Genomic DNA, 18765 nt, shown 5'->3' on the forward strand with positions numbered 1-18765 from the left:
CTTCAACAACAAAACAAAAACCCATAGTGGAGCTTGGTGGAAATGATAAAACAATACTGCACATGTATCTTTTGAAAGTCATTAATCTTAGGAAATGAGAGAACATTTTTCATATACTTCTCTCCCACATCCTCTCGCCCACCTTTTCGTCTCTACTTTTAGCTCATCCAAGCTTCAAGATAAAACTTAAGTTATCAAACACGTCTCTGTTTTACACAAACAGCTACTACATTTATGTTCTGCTCTGTCTTCTACTCTCGTTGTCCCTATTGTTAGCGATAGTAATGATGATGGACAGAATGATGTTGATCACTTTACAAAGGTTGGGTGAGTGTTATTTTAGCATGAAATACAGCACCTAAAACTCACATTAATTGAAGATGATGAGAAAACTATTTGAGATTCGGAGTGTGAACTTTGCTCTATAACTGTCAAAGTCACAGTTTATCAGTTACTTTGGCTCGCAGCATTTTTAGACAAGATATTCAGTACTTACATAAGCTGGGAGTGTTCTGTGCCATGCCAAACCAACCACACTTTATTAAAAGTTATGCATAAACACATCTAGCAGTTGCACAGTGCATAGTGTTGTTGTGCAACCCTATACCACTAACTTGCAACAGCAAACACCTTTAGACTGAAACAGTGCTGCCAGAATTATGTTTTCTATTAACATAATGAGAAAAATGATGTTAATTGTCATTGTTGTAAAGTAAAATGTTGATGCTGCAGAATGTTTACATATGAATGTTCATATTAACAAAAGAATTAAACTATTAAACAGTTACTTTGATTAAAACCTTTTTATCATCATATTTAGGCAGTCACAGTACTTGGTCAAAGTCAGTGGTTTTGGTTAAAAAGCTAAAAGCCCATCAGTAGAGTGTGCGCTCCATGTAGGTTGCATCCTTAGCAGTGGCTTTAGTCACATCCGTGGCCCTTTGCTACATGTCATCCCCCCCGATATAAACCGATGTACCACTTCGATCATACACAGGACTGATGCAAAGCCTGGTCATTGCTGTCAAAGTCCTGCACGCTTTATGCACTCCTTCCAACCTGGCCTCCATCCTACCAATCATATGGGGTATATACATTTACTGTTTTCAACACAAAAAAAATCATGCCAAGGAACGTTATCCAGGCAGCAATTCACCAAAAATCATAATTAAGTGGGAAAAAAGTACTTTTTTTTAATTTCTAGGAGACAAGGTGGTGTTATCCTGTTTGGTGTTTTTCTGAAGTCATATACAATATATCTGCATATATTGGAAATGTACTGACAGAAATGTAATTATATAAGCTCATTTTGTCAGTTATCACTGACTAAAAATTTTTTTGCATTTTATCCACTGATATGATTGTTTGCATGTATTGTAAATATTGTCCTGCCTATATACTGTGTTCCTCTCAGTGTGTGGGCTGAGCATGTTGCGACATCGTAGTGATAGCAAAGTTATATTTGGACGCCCATCTCTCCTGAGTGTGGCTCTATTCTGTTTCTCCTCACAGTAACTTTTGTAGAAGTTTGGTTGAAAGCGTCTGAAGTTACAGTTAACAGTAGGTGTTGTCTACTGTACTTTATCTAACAATATCTATTTATCTGCCCAGAGTGCAGTGCCAAGAAATCAATGTGGCTGAGAGCAGTTGTGAGGGGTTGATCACCTTACGTCGACCGGAGCCTCGTTCTCAATCGATGAGTTTGATGTTGGTTCAGTTGCTGGGAACGATTGATTGGTGGGAGACGTAATTGGTCTCATTTGACACTGTGGCAGGTTAGATTCAGAGAGCTGGACCGGGAAACTGCAATGCAGGATGAGGAGTGGATCATGTGTGCACTTGTGTCCCGCAGAAAACAACACAATCCTCCACTTTAGTAAAGGACAGACTTTAGATATTGTTTTTCCTGCTATTTTCCAATTTGAAATTTACTGCAAGCTGAATTTTTGTCACTTTACCACATGAGCTGAGTCTGTAAGTTTAAAAAAAAATGACAGATATGGTACATTGTATTATCTAATAATCAGCATATAGGGTGTATAATACTTTATGTTGGAGGTTTCTTGTTTTTTTTTTTTTAACAAATGTAGTCTAAAAAGGCCTTTTGAATGTAAATAAAGAATGTTCTTTAACATACTGGTCATTATACTACCTTTATTTTAAAGGTCCACTTTGTAGGATTTAGGGGGATATATTGGAATATCGGAAATTGAATATAATATAATAAGTGTTTTCTTTGTGTATAACCTGAAAATAAGAATTGTAATGTCTTTGCTACCTAAGAATGAGCAAACCAAACATTGGCTCTAGATAGGACCTTTTGCGGTTTCGAACCATATTTAGCAACCCCTCAGTAACCATCAGCATCAGAAAAACACAGATTTTTTAACATGAAGCTGCTTTATTTAGTGACCTCTTAAATTACCCAGGTCCGTTTACTTCGGAGACGTGAAGACCTCTGCAGTTAATACTAATCCCATTAAAAACCTCCTGAATTTCTTGATCATAAGTTATCAGAGAAAAACGGTGAGCGCACGTTAGCAGGTGCTGGGCTAACAGCCATCTCTGACATGCCAAACAGTGCCAGAGAAACATAGATATGTTTACAGTTAAACTGCCTTATATAGTATTTTTTTTTTCAGGTTTAACTGAAAGATAATTCACCTCCTGGTAAAAAGCTCCTTATCAATGTACAGTGAAGAAATCCCAGCCGGGAGAAGTTTCAGCTGATTGCAATCTGCAATCCTCACTGCTAGACGCCACTATATCTCCTTAAATCTTACACGCTGCTCCTTTAAATAGTGCAAACCTACAGTATGTAAAAGCATGAAAAGTTGGGTTTAAAGTACTCACTAATTTGCTGGCTTGGATGAAAAAATTGAAAAAGATATTAAATTTCAAACTTATTCTTAAAATTAAAAAAAAGTTTTTGAATGGGATACATTTCGAATCAATAAGTGTCTTTAAAATACACTTAAATCACTTTGTATACACATTTATTGCATTTGCCTTTTACGCCATTAGTTTAGATTATGGAGAAAGGTTTATGGTGTACAATAGTCTTGATTTTGTCCTTTGTTTCAATCGTTCTAAATGAAGACTCAGTAGTTTTATTAGCAAAGGTCAGGGAGTTAAATATTGGATTCTGAGAGGACACAGTAATTATGATAGTGACTAATGGTGGACTAATGCGAATTTGGACCTTTTTCTGGAAATTGTCTCTGACTTCAAAAGAGCACAATGATCTCTCCTTTTCCACAGCTCAATTTGTCAAACAAAGCAAATACGAGTGGAAAGTCAAGGTGGATTACATATGAAAAAGTTGAGAAGCAATTAACCTCTGACAGCAACATTAGCCTGACTTCATGGAAATTATAAGCATAACAGTTTCTTAAAAGATGGGGCCTTTTCAGACACGCAGCCCAACAAATAATGTCAAGGATAAACAGGCATAAATACATTGGGAATGCAAATTAAAGCCGTTTTATACAGGATATGTGAAATTATTTGGGTACGGTAGACAAAGGGTTGCATTTTAAAACAAGTCTGCAGTTCAGTAATTGTGCCATGATGTCAACCATTTCGTGTTAAGTGTAGTTCCCTGGTTGTTGAGCAGATTTAGTTGTACCTTGAATTGGTCTTCGCAGGAGTTTCCGTGAAATGTCTCTAATTTTTGTGCTTTGAGTGCAAATTCAACAATGGCTTGGTAATTTTCTTTCTAATTCCCTCTGTCCTCAGGCAAAGAATGTTTGTACGTGCATAGCCTTCCCCCTCAGTCTTCCTCTCAGTCTCTCTCCCCCCCCAAAAACTCTCTCTTTCCTCTCCCTCTCTGTGCACATATCCAGCTAATTAAACAAAGCACACGATTTGATTAAACGAGTAAATTGTGCTAGTCTGTGTTTGTGATAATTAGGATAACCCAGAGTTTCCTTAAGAACATTAACTGTGATGGATGTTTCATCCCTAACTTAGAATAGCTATGCCTCGACGACACAAGAGGATAACAGCTCCTGTTGTGACGAAAAGGGGGAGAGAGAGAGAGAGAGAGAGAAACGAGACGGGATCTGTTTAATAATCTCGGACACAGATGGCCCAGAGATGCCATTTGGAGGAGATCAGGATTTTAAACAATGTATGTGCACAATATGGATGTGCTTTGAGATGGACTTCTTCAGGACTAATGGGATTGTCGTGCCCTCGCTCACAGTGTTGTGTCATGCAAGTGAATGTTTGAATTTGTGAAGCCAGTCAACAGTATTTAGATACATGTATTTAGATCCTTTACTTATGTCCAGATAACAGCACTAAATAGTCAAAGCTCTAACAAATAAAAGTATTCCATCCAAATGTTTTATTTCAAGGAAAAGTGTACATTTAGGGGTCTTTATTGGCATCTAGAGATGAGGACTGCAGATCGCAACAAGCTGAATCTTCTTCCGGTTAGAATTCCCTATAAGTCTTTATTGATGAGGAGGTTTTTACTGGGAGCCAAATTATCTGCAAGGGTCTCTTCCTCTTCAAAACAACTGGACCAGGTGATTAAAACCAGTAAAAAGTACTGATGAAAACAGTTTGACATTACAAATCAGTGTTTCTTTTTACTCTGTTTGGCATGTTAGAGACGGGCTGCCAGCCTTGCACCTGCTAATGTGTGCTCCCCTTTTTCGCTCCGATAACTTTAAGATCCAGTCGATCAGGGGTTTTTTAGCCTGGTAAAACCATCCTGATGCCTTGAGCTCAACATTTTGTTTCCCTGTCAGTCTGGACATTTTGCCGTTCCAAATGATTTCGGGGAGAAAGTTACTTGCTTTGACAGACAGTCTTACAGCAAATCCTGACACTAGCATTAGCGTCTGCTCCTCTACTACACAAATACGTTGTCAGTTAGACAGTAACTGTTTAAAAAATACACTTTATTTATATTTACCATTTGTATGTGATGAGTTCCTTGTCAACAACAATATATTAGGGTTTTTGCAGTACACTGGTGTTACTGGTAAAATGTTAATTCACCATTCCTCCACCTCTGGACTGCTGAATACCAGCAGCTCTGTCCAAAACATTGTGAACACCCATCTGCATGGCTCTGATCCGCAGCCTTGCAGCCTCCTTTATCTGCTCCTCCATTAGTGGCCAAAACACAATAAACACTGTATTTGTACAGGGACCATTGTCTTCATCACCAAAAGAACCAGTTAGTAAATCAAGCTTTGGCCAAATCCAGTCAGACAAACGGTGAAAAAGTCTTTTACCCAGAGATACTCTGCATGCAAGTGCATCCTCTTGTTGTTTAATTGTTGTTATCGACTTTTTACTGATTTAACTTCACATATTGCTGTGTTCACTCTGCTAATGTTAGATTTAACGGTTGTTGCTGTGTGAGCGCCGTCATGCTACTTCATCCGCTATAAGGCAGTCCCTAACAGGCTGCCAACATTTTCAGCTGATTGGCCTGACTGGACTTGTGGTGGATTGAAATCATTTGGGATGGCAGAAAGTCCAGACTGACAGAGGGAGAGAAACAGAGTGGTGAGCTCACTTGATCAGGATGGTCTTACCAGGCTAAGTTTTTTTTTGTTTGGTTTTTTTTTTACCACGAGTCAAATTATCCTCAGAGGTCTCGTTCTCTTTAGAACAAATGGGCCCAGCAATTAAAACTGGTAAAAACATTGAATGAAGCAGTTTTACCAAAAAAATCTGTTTTTCTGGTGCTGCTTATCACAGATGGGCTTCTAAATATTATCTTATCTAGGGCCAGTGTTTTGTCTGATCTGGGCTACTGTAGAAAAAAAATGGTCAAAGTATTACTGCGCAGAATAATGATGAGAGAGGAGGTCGAGGTGGTGCTAGTTTTTAAAATATAATGCAGTGTGATGTGTTTGAAAAATGTGTAAAATCTTAAACTAGAAAGCAGTCATAGGTATCAGATAAATGTAGTGTAGTAAAATGTGCATTAGTATCCTAATAATTTTAATGGATAAAATTACACAGTAGAATAGAATACTCAAGTACAAGCACCTAGAAATTGTACTCAAATTACTCTGTATCTCTATACTTTCCATCACTACACATGGAAATTCACATTCAGGTTCTCCAAACCTGCTTATTGGTTCATTTTAATAGAGGGTACCAAGTGGTGGGATCTAAAGGGATGACAAAGCAGGTAAAATAAAAGTGAAAAATAAAGGCCTTGGATGCTTTACAGTAAATTTAAAAAAAAAATCTCAAAAAAACTGTCCGTTCTATTGTGTTTTGTTTGAACTGCATAATGAGTTAGAAGTGGCTCTCTTGTCACCAAAACCTTGAACCTGACTGGCATCTGAAGGGTGGATGAAATAAAAAAATGGATGCATGAAAGACTACTAGTTTTATTAGCTTGTTGGATGTTTCTTTGGTGCATTATATCTTCAGAAAAAAAAAGAGAGAAGAAAGAATATCAAGGACTTCTCAAACAACTTTATTTCAAAAACTTCACCATTTCAAAACCTATTCTGTGTTTTCTCCCATTTAACTGTGGGGGTGGAAAAAACAAATGACCTTTACGAATAAGTGGGATGAATGAGATGTTTTCTGTGGACATGGTTATTAAACTAACCCATTTATGTTCAGAGGCACCTGATTTTTTTCACGGTGAGAATAAGCAAAAATGTCTGAGTGGCTGAACCAGACATAGACGCAGAAAAACAGAGAGTATTTTCAGCAAGACAATTTGGTCATATGTAAGATACTTCTAAACAGTGGGGACAGCAGTGAGGACAGCAAACATTGAAAGGTTGAAAATGGGGATTAATTTACTATACTGATAATAAAAATTATTGTTAGTTTATTAACTGGTCCCTGGCCTCCTGTCTTTTTGCAGAAGTGGCCCCGGGCAAAGTAAGTGGGGTATCCCTGCCTTTTAGGCTGCCAGTGAACAAATAGATGTCCCTTTTGTTTGCCAGAGTCATTGTCATACAAAGAAATTTACAGCATATTATACTAGATACTAAAGTTTTGTCTTTGGTTCAGTCTGAGAGGCCTGCAAAACCAACAAGATAAATTAAAATAAATAAATTTGGGATTTGTGAGTTGTAGTGTTGATTATAACCAAGTGTGATAAAACATGAAAATCTGTTGGTTTGATTTGAGGTCCCTGAGACCCCAAACAGAAGTAATAATTTTGTTTACAATCATCAGTAATTATTTTCTGTCTCAAACTTCTGAAACTTGTCATAAGTTCAAAATCATGTTTCTAAGCAGTTTTTATACAATTTTAAGTGTCAACATTATTTAAAAGAATCACCAGGAACTTAAAAACAACCTTTCCTTTGCTGTCAAGATGTAGAATAATTAAAAGGCAGCACAAGTCATGGGCAGATACAGAAAAATGATTGTATCCTTTTCTGTGGGGAAGCACAAAGAAACAAATGTCACTTCTTCAAAACTCTGTTCTGTCTGAACTAGCTCCCACAATTGATTTTGTGTTTCTTTTTTTTTTCTTTTTGCTCCAATTAATTTATGGTCAGGGTCGTGGTGAACATGAGAGGTCAGCAGGCTGACCAGAACAAAGTAGTCAGTTGGACAGTAGCGTGGCTGCACACGAGAAAGAGAAACCACTGGCCTTTTTTTTTTTCCCCTTTTTCCCTTATTCTTTTCCTGCTCATCATTTCACAGATTGCATGAAACTATAGTGTGTGAGAGTATAAGAAGGGAAGATAGAGGACAGAAGAGGAGGAGGAAGGAAGCTGTTGGGGGGTGGGGGTAGGGGAGGGGACAGGCAAGACCTGATTAAAGACTGTCTTTGTTATGTAATTAGCTCCAAGAGAAGAAGGCCCCGCTGCTGCAGGGATGGAGAGCAGCTGGCCTGAGGTTGTCTAATTGCCTGTTCGGATTCTTTCCAGGCCTCATCCTTTGGAGCTCACACCCGTAATGGCACAGATGTTTACTGCTGGGTACCGCAGCGAAAGCTACATGGTAACCGCTGTCTATTCCTACTGTTGTGATCCAGTGACACCTCTCTCTCTCTCCCGGGACCGCCGTATATCCACGGTGTTTGAACGGGCTCAGCTGCTACAGCGCGGGGAAAAAAGTGCCTATTTATAGGGGCGAACACTGACAGGATTGCGTGTTCATCCTTGAATCAGTGTGTTCTCATTTGAAATTGATAAATTATTCATCCAGTATTTTTCCACCATTTTGGAATCTCTTAACTTTTGACTCACTTTTTGATTTTAATTTTGACCGCAAGTGTTATTGACTCTTGATCCTGTTTGAAGTTGCACCGGCAGACTGAAGGCTGTTATTAATGTTCTCAGCAGCTCTCTGCTGTCGGGGAAAGGTGTTCACTGTTTTGCTTAGCAGGGGACAAACCTGGGCAGCTTCTGTCTTTATTGAGGGATATTAAACTACATTACCTCAGGGCTCCTAACTATATTTAACACCACATTTTTTTCCAGTTATTTTTTTCCCGTCAATGAGAGATAAAGGCTGTTTTGAATTTGCTGGCTTATATTATCTGCCTATATTCTACTGAGGATAAATGTCTAAGAACCCAATAATAAGACAGTGAATACAGCCCTAAAAATGTGAGAAAAAAAATGTATGTTTTTATTTACACATTTTATGTTTTGGATCTCATAACACATTGCCAATATTAGTGATTTAAACTAGTTCTAAGCATTAACCCTTTGAAACCTGAGCAAACTGGCTCGATTTCTTCCAAAAACATGGGTACAAGGCAATGAGCAACTTCAGAAGAAATGACTCAATATTAGGAAAAAGTATAAGACAATTACCTACAAATTGGGGGGGGGCTAAGAAAAATAAAGGATTTAAAAAACAACAACAAGGAAATGACTTAAAAAGTGCTTAAAAAAAAAAAATTTAAATACATAATTATGGTTATTTTATATTTAGTGTTTTTTGGACAATTTTCCTTAGTGTTTTAAAAAATAATTTACAAGTGTACTGATTTCTTGCAATTTGAAAAACATTTTCCTTCTTTTCAAAAGAAATTAAGCTAATTTGCTTAGGGTTGAAAGGGTTAATTCTCAATAATAATAATGATAATAATAATAATAATAATGATAATAATAATAATAGCAATAATAATAATATAATGAATGAAATAAACTCGTGTAGAAAAGGCAAACTGTAAACTAAAGTCTCTCAAACGTTCCTACCATTGTGTGCTTCCATTCAGGCTATCCTGTGTGCATTCTGTCTTCACTGATATTTAATGGCTTTGTTCATTTACATTCGAGACACATTTTTCAGTTCCATAACGGGACAAATGAGCTCTAATTTATACGTTCAAAAGAGGGCAACAAAAAGTAAAATGTAATGACCGAACCTTACGTCGAGGATCCTTTTAATCTATTAGCAGCTCTGGTTTTTCCTTCTACATCCTCCAGGCCACCTGCACCAAAGTACGGGTGTGTGCGTGAGGATGATTCTTTGTGCATCTGTATGTGAGACGAGAAAGCAAGAGGCGAAGCAAGGGAGCAGGGGCATCCACATCTATCTCCTCTGTGTGTGATGCAGCTCGCGAGGCTGGGGGTGTGCAGGTGTTGTTTTTTTGGAGGAAGGACTCTAATGCGGAAATCATTTGCAGTCCCTCGTCAGAATTATTCTTCTCAATCTGAGTGGTGTCAGTGCTTATTTCAATATTTTGCTGGCTAGCATTACCCTTACGCCTGAGTGTGCACGCACGCACACACACAGAAAACACACCTGCTCCACAGAAACCAGCCAAACACCTGCATCTTTCCGTCTCCCCAGGTCTGCCCACACTTCCCTGATGGCCAGCGCGCCTCCTCTTCTTCCCTCTTTTCTCATTTCTATCTGACTCACAGCTTGTGGGACTCGGACACATTTTGATGACCAATACCCACCTCCTACACACACACACACACACACACACACACACACACATAGACATATACACACACACACCCCTCTCATTCTTTGTAGCTTTTGCTGATATTAAAAAGGAGAAAGCAGCTGGGTCTATGCAGAATAATGAGGTCAAAGCCATTCTAATAAGTCTGGGGGATGAGCCCAATGCGAGTAGGGGAAGAGGAATGAGAAATGAGGAGGGAAAGAATAAAAGGAGAGCAGTTCTCCAGGACAAATAAAGCCGTGGCTGGAAGCGCCATGGCTGGCTGGGTGGCTGGCTGGCTGGTCTCTCTAGGTCGGGTATTGGAGACATTTTTGAAACTTAAGCTGCAGCTCTGATTGAACTAAAGGTCCAGGAATCCTTCAAGTCCAATCTGACAAATCCAGTTTGACCGATACAGTAATTACTACTCCATTATAGCTAATACAGAATGGGATTGAAAAAATAATTGCTTATGCTATTCAAAATGCTTTTGAATTTTATTGAAATAAGAAAACATTGTATAATGTACAGTTAGTGCATCCTTGAACCTCTGTTTGAAAGATGCTGTTTTGCCTCCTCCACATATTCTGTGTCTCTTGTCAAAAAATTAGTTTACACATTATTTCCAGTAAGCGGTGTATTCTGTGCATTAATTAGTAAATGAATAGATTGCATTATAATTGGTTCAGTCTAACCAGCAATTTATAACAAACTTCTTGACCTTTTTTCTCTCGTTAGCTTGTCAGATTTGTAAAAAATAAGTGTTTTGTAAAACCCAAAGGAATGTATGCGTGTCCTTGTAATTTCCCAAATAAACAAATTAAGAAATGAATAAATTGTTAATGATCAGTCGAGTGTTAATGATGGTTATCGTTAAGTGTTTACGTCCTGTCTCCCAATAATCCAAGGCTCAGCTGTGAAGTAGTATTCTTTGAAGAGTCTGCTGCTCACTGGTTTAAAAGCATTTCAGCAGCCTTGGTGAGTCTCATAGATGTATAGTATAATAGCATCCACCCACCAGTTGTCATCCTACCGCTGGAATAAAGTCCCCTGTCAGTGCCAGATATTGAGCCAACAGCCTTTCAGTTGTTAGACAGCCTTGCTACCTATAGGCCAATCTGCCACCCAAAAGTTGTACCCTCATAAGGTTGATTCCATCTGAATTGAGGGCGTTATTTACCCTGTGCAATGCCTGTGAATGCTGTTGAATCCAAGAGGTAGGTAGAGGCTGTCAAATCCATCCCTGCCATGATAAATAGCCATTTACGGTGGAATGGCAGCAGGATAGGGCAGGCATACATACTGAGACACTCACAATGTCTTTGGGAGTGTTTTCTCAGACAGCCGGCATGGTGAAACCCAGCCACAGCCACACATGTCTTTGCTACACACTTGGCAATTGCCATAGAGCTTGACAGACTATCCTGGTCTTGGCAGGCGTGTCTGTAAATCACAATACCGTGGTGACATCTGCAGAACTTTGCACTGTATACAGTGTCAATTACACAGCGCATCCAAAGAACTTTGCTCTGTAATTGAAACATCACACATATGCGTAAATGACTGTGCATTAAGTAATGCAAAAGATTTAACACGTGTTTCTTAGTTGTGAGACAAGGTAGCACTTTTGAATACATGACACGGTACTTAGTGAAGGATGGGAGAGATAAACTGGCCTGTGTGTGTGTCTGTGTGTGTGTGAGAGAGAGAGAGGGAGAGAAGCACATTCAAATGGAAATGCTAATACTCAGTGTGGAGATATCTTGTGTTCTCTCGTTATCAGAAAACAATGAGCTGGTGCACAGCAGTCAACAATAAGATGTATATTGACCTTCACTGTGAACAGAAAGAAGAAACACAAATAAAACCAAAACAGAAACACTCAAGAAAAACAGAGAAAAATGCATTTCATTTTACACATGCCAAAAGCTGGCGGTTTAGTATTACAGATGATTCAACAAGCTGAGTCACAAAGAAAATGATCAGGAATCCAGAAAATAATGAGATTAAGTTGTGACTCACATGCCACTAGTGCTGTCCTCAACGTAAATGGTCCATCCTGATCTCGACAGGTCAGTGGGGCTTTTGGTTAGATGCCTGAAATAATGTCTGTGGTAAACAAATTTTCACATTTCCTGTACAACATAAAATACATCAGTGAATACCCAACTTGTGAACATACAAACTTGAATGTGTCCTAAACCGCTAACAAGTGGCTAAATGAGACTATGGAGCGTCATCAGGGTGAACACGTCCTTTCAGCCTCGTGGTGGTGAAAGTTAGCTTTTTACTTCTGGTGATTAAGTTTACGCTCCAAAAATCATACAAGTTGTGGTCATTTCTGAAGATTTTCTTGCTGAATAAGAAGGGTATCATAAACTTTTGTTTGCCACAGAGCTTATTTTCTGTAATGATCCAAAAGCAAATGGAGAAATCGGCTTTTAGACCAGGGAACTAGGGTGATAAAAACTTCCACATTAGCCAAAAATGAAAAAGTAATCCCTGCAGCACTCTTCTAATATAGTGAGGAAATGTTGCTAACTCGCAAAAATGTTGTTTCTGAACGTATCAGTAAAATGCTCACTAACTACACATCTCAGTTGTTTTCCTGCCATAGCAGGCAATCTTACAATACAGTAATTGCAAAATCATTATTATTAATTTATTTATTTATTAACCTTTCTTTATATACATTAAACCAAAATCACAATCTTTCCCTAAACTTAACCAAAGTGCCTTTGTTGCCTAAACCTAAAACTGGATGGAAACTTTAAATTCTGGTGTCAAAGTCCTGCACTTTGAATGCCCACCACTCTCCCTAACAGCCTTCTTCCAAATGCTGTGTTAAGTTACCGTAAAGAAATGTTGTCTCTTAACATAATCCATCAGCAATTATGTTGCCACAACAACGTAATTAAGAAAGCGGTTTAGTAACATACATATGTAATTTCTAGGAGATGGGGTTGACCTGTTAATTTAAAGCCTTTAATTTTATACAGACACAAAGCTGGACCCACTGCAAACACAGTCTTTTTGATATATTTCTTAAACATTTTGTTGTATTTACACCTGTTTGGGAATGCTGTGGCTCCAGATGAACCCGCACCAGCTTAAACTGGTGCAACTGAGTTCGTGTTTATGCAGATCAGGCAATGCAGTGCAGTTCTAGCACTTGTTTTGGCATGAAATTGGTGCAAACTACAGAGGGCCATTTTCCTGGCTTTAAGCTGGCGGAGGCACAAACACAGAAATCTCCAAAATTACAAAAAGCCTTTGATGTTTTTGAGTTTTGCTTCTTTTATTTCACTACATTTTTCTTCATGTAGTACAGGTTAAAATCCATTTCAAAATGCAATTTGTAACGCAATTAAGGAAGAATCTGTTCTGGTTAGACTAATGTGTCATTCTTGTGAATAATGTCCACAGCTGCTTGCGAGATGTATAAGGTCCTTTGCATTGATTAAATACCTGAAGCCATTACACTACAGCTGCAAGAATGAAATGTGCGTTCCATCTGCAGACACTAATTTGAGGAATGTGCTGCACTTAATTATGCATGGGTCAAACACCGTGCATACCTTGGTTAATTAGTTAAATCTTCTGGCAGTGCATCGGGATCTATCAACATAGCTACACAGCCTTTTTCTGCTTTCCTGCAAAAAACTATTTCACATAGGTTTGACAGTGAACTCATTTTGAGAATGGCAGGCATCTTCAGGATGCACCCTTAGCTCCATTAAATGTTTTTGGGCCTTTTCATCAAGCAAATACCCAAACACCAAATCTCCAACCCCTCTGGATAATGTCACGAGGTTCTTGACAACGGGCATCTGCGGGCCTTGTCGCCGCGCTGTGTCCTGCACCATTGGCCCTCGCTGGCTATTTTTTTCACCGTCTGGGGCTGTGAAGCCTGTCTGTGAATGAAGTCACTGATTGTTAGTTCAGCTCAATGTGCAAAAAAAGGCAAACAGAAGTAAAAAATGTAAACAAATGGCTAAAGTAGAGAGGGAATGAGGTCAAAACAAACTTCTTATATAATCTTTCAACATTAGATTGTGTTGCTAATGTGCTAACTGGCTAACTAATGTCATGGCGGTCTTCTGTTTGAATTATGAATACTCATAACTGCCATCTGGTGGTTTGGAGTGATATTTCCTCTCCTGCAGGCGCAGAACGTACGTGCTGGTTGGCCATCGGTTTAGTGTGTTCATGTGCAACTTTTTGGTTGAGACAGCGACATGAGGCAACACAGCAGGGGGCTTTTGTTGCCGCTGGTTCTCTGGTGTTGATTTGATGTGTCTTGGCCTGCACAGGCAGTGAGACACTGTCTGTCTCGTCACTTTAGCAAATTTTCCAAAACAGCATTATGTTCAAAGTAAGAAGAACTCTAGAGGTTGTCGTAAATGTGACCATAAAGCAGTGTGAGGGAGAGGATGTCGAGGTGAATGAATGGATGGGTCAACAAAATGTGAGACAAATATCAGACTTTAACATGAGCGATCACTGTGTGTTTCTATGTTCTAGTCAACAGATTTTTTTTTTCTTCTATATATGAAATCCAGTACCAATGACGGGCCGATAAATCCCCGGTCTACAATCCAGAGAGACATATGGAACGTCTAGTTTGAGAATGTGGAAATATATTTCATAATTAATTATATGCCCATATATCACTTTAAAGACACAATTACATTGCCAATGAAAAATAGAAATAATACAACATTTTCCTTATCTAACGCGACTTTAGGTGTAAACTATACCCACTTCTGATCTTCTATCCAAATACAGAAACAGATCCTTTAGTTGGTTGAACAGATAAAATGCCGTCCCTGTACAACTCTAATTTACAAGCAATACTTGCAAGTTTCATCCCTTAAATGATTTGTAATGTTATATAAAGTGTTAACTATATTTACATTTATGCATATATTCATTTTTGTGTCATTCTGGAGGATAGGTAGAGGAGCAATTTGACCTGCTGATCATATGCAGTCAGCCATATTGGACACATCTGCTTTAATGCAATCTCTTGCTGCTGAAATGGACTCATGTCTACTGTTTTAACTGCATGAACTGTTCTGTATTTAGAGTAAAAGAGCTATAGTGGATTTTGAGCCAAGTGCGCCAGAATCAGTAAAACATGACTGACAAATTCCTGTTCATTTTATTGAGTTTTTTAACTAATTCTAAACAGATTCTGCTCTGGCCTTTGTGCATTATGATTTGCAGTTGTTGCCTAAAACCAGAATCTTTGTTTCTTTTTTCTTCTTTTTTTTAAAGGCTGCTTTCGTAATGTCAATGAATATTACATTTTTGTACCAGCATGTTAAATCTGGCCTACAGTATTACTGGATGTAATAAAGAAATCATGTGGTGCTACTTATGACCAGTATGCATATCTCCTTTTTGGTTCCACAAACATGAAATTCACAATGTTCCCTAAACATATGAAATAATTTAACTCAGGATGTAGGAACTTATCAAATGGAATATCAAACCACATATGCTTTGGATTGCTGGGGTTGTTTCCTGGTACCTATCTTTAGCTAGTGTCCCCTGTGGTCCTGTTTTTTAAAGGCGAATATGCCTACCAAATGTTTGCCGCGCCTCCTGAGAAGAGAGAAAAAACATTCAGTAGACAAATAGATGGGGAGATGCACATGTAGAGAAACAGCACTGCACGGTATAAAACTCTGTTTCGTGTTAGACACCTTTTTAAGACAGCTGCTTTGTGCACCATTGGAGCACATATGGAAGGAAAAATAGTGCACAGAGAAACATTTGCTGACAACTGTCAATGTGGATTAATACTTGTGCATATTGTCTTGTTTACAATCACTCTGCTTTATTGCGGCGTGTAAACCCGTTTTTATACGGCGGACGAAAACTACCTGCCATGCATATTTCAACGTCATCTATATACCAAAGCAGTGGATAAGTGATGTTGTCTGTCAGGTCAGATAGGTTGAATCCCAACCTGAATGAATCATCAGGCTAATGGATTTTTTATAAGTGCACAATTTTGCCCTGTTTGATTTCTTCAAGAATGTAACGTATAAATAGGATTTGAAAGGGGCTGTAAGGAGGAGTGCATGTAATGTCTGTTGGTCTAAATTATTGTGCAAAAACTTGAAAGTCAGATTTAATACTCAAGTCTGCCAATTTGCTAATTGAGGCTTTTAAGAACTTCAAATACTTAAATGTTTAACCTTGCTTTAGTTTTACTTTGAAAGCATCATTACTGCTCTACTGCCATTTAAAGAAAAAAAATGTGTTATTCTTAATATAGTTTCCATTTACAATTCTTTATTGTATGTATACCGCATGTGTCTTCAACTTCAAATTTTCAGCTGCTGAAGATTTTATTAAATTTTTCTTTCTCAGTGTAAAGCACCTATACTTTTTTTAATGGTGTAGAAGGGCGTTTATAAGTTGTAAGTTAAAAAGGAATTTTGTTATATTGAAATTGTTATATATGGATTGTTTCATTATTTCCTCATTTAGTTGTTTCATAAATGACAAAATATTTTTAAAAAAAGTGACATTGCATTACTTTTTTATTTTGTCTAAACAAAAGTCTGAAAATTCTTTCCTATTCAATCATACATAACAAGATAATAAATCAAATGATTAAAGAATTTTTAAAATAGGTGCTCATTCGTAGTGTTGGGGAGGTTTCTTTTGAATTGTAATACATAACAGATTACTGGAAACCCTGTTTAAAATGGAATATGTAACTATTTTAAGCACCATCAAAATAATGTGACTTACTATATTTGATTATTTTTTAGAACTTTTCTCATGCGACTGATTGTGGTTGAGTTACCTCTAGATGTCTCCTCAGGTTTGGCATTCGGCATTTTAATGTTGACAGGATTTCCACCACTGGTGAACTAGCTTTACACTGTATGATAATGTTAGAACCATCTCTGATATGAAAATATTAAATTTCCAACACTAAAGGATTTCTTGTTTGACGACATGGCCATCTGCCTTGGCATTGTCGGCTGGTCGCAGGCATGGCAGCCCCGGGTTAGAGCAATGCACATATGATTGGAGAGGCGGTGCAAAACCAAACAATGGAACTAATCAAAAACGGCACCCAAAATTTGAGCACCAACTGCCAAATGAATGGAGCCTATCTGGACTTGGACTTAGCCACCCTACTCTAATCTTATTTGTTAATTTAACCTTTATTTAACCAAATGAAAAAAAGACTTTTGAGGTTAAAAGAGAGCAGAAAACTACAAAATCAAAATATACAACTCCAAAGCATTATAATAATATAACAATAACAATATAAAACACAAAAAGAACACAAAAATACAATGAAGGACTAAAATGTAGGTTAATATAGACTATAAGTCAGTGATAAAACAAGAAAAAATAAAACACAGGCTAAGATACAACCTGACATTGTAGAAGAATACATACAATAGTACTACAAATCATTCCTGCAGGACAATCAAGATTTAAAGCAACAGAAAAAAATGTTTTGTTCTGCATACAAGCTTTTTACTGAAAAATAAAAATATGTGTAGATGTAACCTTTTTGTAATCACCAGCATTTTTTTTAGACATAGCACATTTTTTCTCAGTCTCTTTCAGATTGCAATTACATTTATTTTGTATCATATTTAGGCATATGTAACTCCTACATGTAAATAGTTCCTCCCCAACATTACATTTGATTGATTACATTTCTGTCAAAAAACCAATTCAGTTAGTGGAATAATTGTTTCAGCTTTAATAATAATAACATATTCAACAAGCATTTGGCATACACACTCACACACACACACATAAAACCCAGCTCCAGATGGATCCACTGTGCGTGTGACAGACTCGGCTCGCTCGGCCTTTATGGAGGGGGAGGTCAAAAGTACACCACACGACGGGATGCGAGGCCAGAAACAGCCACCAAACATATGGGAAAGTGTAATGTCATATGGCAGCTCTGGATATACGGCCACTCAATGGCTGCTGCGCCCATATAAAGTTTACCATGAATTTCCATCCCCCCTCTGTCCATGGGGGAGATGGGGAGATTCATGGACACTTCATTGGGCTGTTAGTCTGTCTCACTAAATGCCCTTTAGAATGCCACAGGTGTACATTTTAGTGTAAATCAAGTCGATATTTATGGCAGCTCTTTTAGGAGGAAATAAGTTTTTCTCCTCGGGGGGAACATCGGTTATCTTCCGGCCCAGCGCAGACGGAGAGCCGGGTCGTAATATATCCAACTGCTACATTGTGAAGGAGGTGGAACAGGGATTTTTTCCACAGCTGCACACAGTATTTTGCAGGCATCCTAGAATTGCAAAGTACTCGTTCCAGGAGTCCTTTCTCATTGCAATCAATCTGAATTGTAGTTTCAGCCTCGCAGCACAAAAAAAAACACTGCACTCCGACGCTGAGTTTGGACAGAGGGGAGTGTAAAATCCAACGCTCATTTGTGACACATTTGAGTTTGATATTCACAAGTCTGTCCTGGTCAGCTCCAGGCCACCTGTTATGTCAATGATGAATGCCAGTGTAAGCAAGCTGAAATGTACAGTATATGACTACTGTTCGCATTGTAAATGGTTGTGAGTGTGTGTGTTTGTCATGGTTCCTTATTGTCACCTGCTGTGTGCCCGAGAGCAGTAAGCACACACACAATTGTTCTCCCTCACACACACTCGCTCACACCACAACACACACCCACACATATTCCCAGCCAATTTAGTTCACCAATTCTTCTCTAAGCACTCATTTATGACTCTTTATTTCCCTGATTTAAGGCGATTTTAAAATACAAAATAGATGCACCTTCCATTGAATACAACTGCAAAAAAAAGTTGGAATTATTGTTTCACACACACACCCACTCACTCACTCACAGACGCCTACACACACATGCATAA

The 18765-nt window shown here is 38.2% G+C and overlaps 1 long non-coding RNA gene across 3 annotated transcripts in view; it reads left to right on the forward strand.

Moving 5' to 3' along the window:
* LOC148189560 (uncharacterized) overlaps window positions 1-18765 on the forward strand; it is a 69836-nt gene that overhangs the window by 27916 nt on the left and 23155 nt on the right. The window contains exon 4 of one of the 3 annotated variants that reach the window (XR_015776605.1): window positions 7881-8784. The exons of 1 other annotated variant lie outside the window; for it this stretch is intronic. This is a non-coding gene — a long non-coding RNA (uncharacterized LOC148189560). Of the gene's footprint in view, window positions 1-1611; window positions 2092-7880; window positions 8785-18765 lie in introns of those variants that run through there. One more of the 3 variants, XR_015776606.1, reaches the window with a different exon arrangement.

The sequence above is a fragment of the Plectropomus leopardus genome, chromosome 5 (assembly GCF_026936395.1).
Source record: "Plectropomus leopardus strain MGB_pleo_1.0 chromosome 5, ASM2693639v1, whole genome shotgun sequence".
Taxonomy (NCBI): domain Eukaryota; kingdom Metazoa; phylum Chordata; class Actinopteri; order Perciformes; family Serranidae; genus Plectropomus; species Plectropomus leopardus.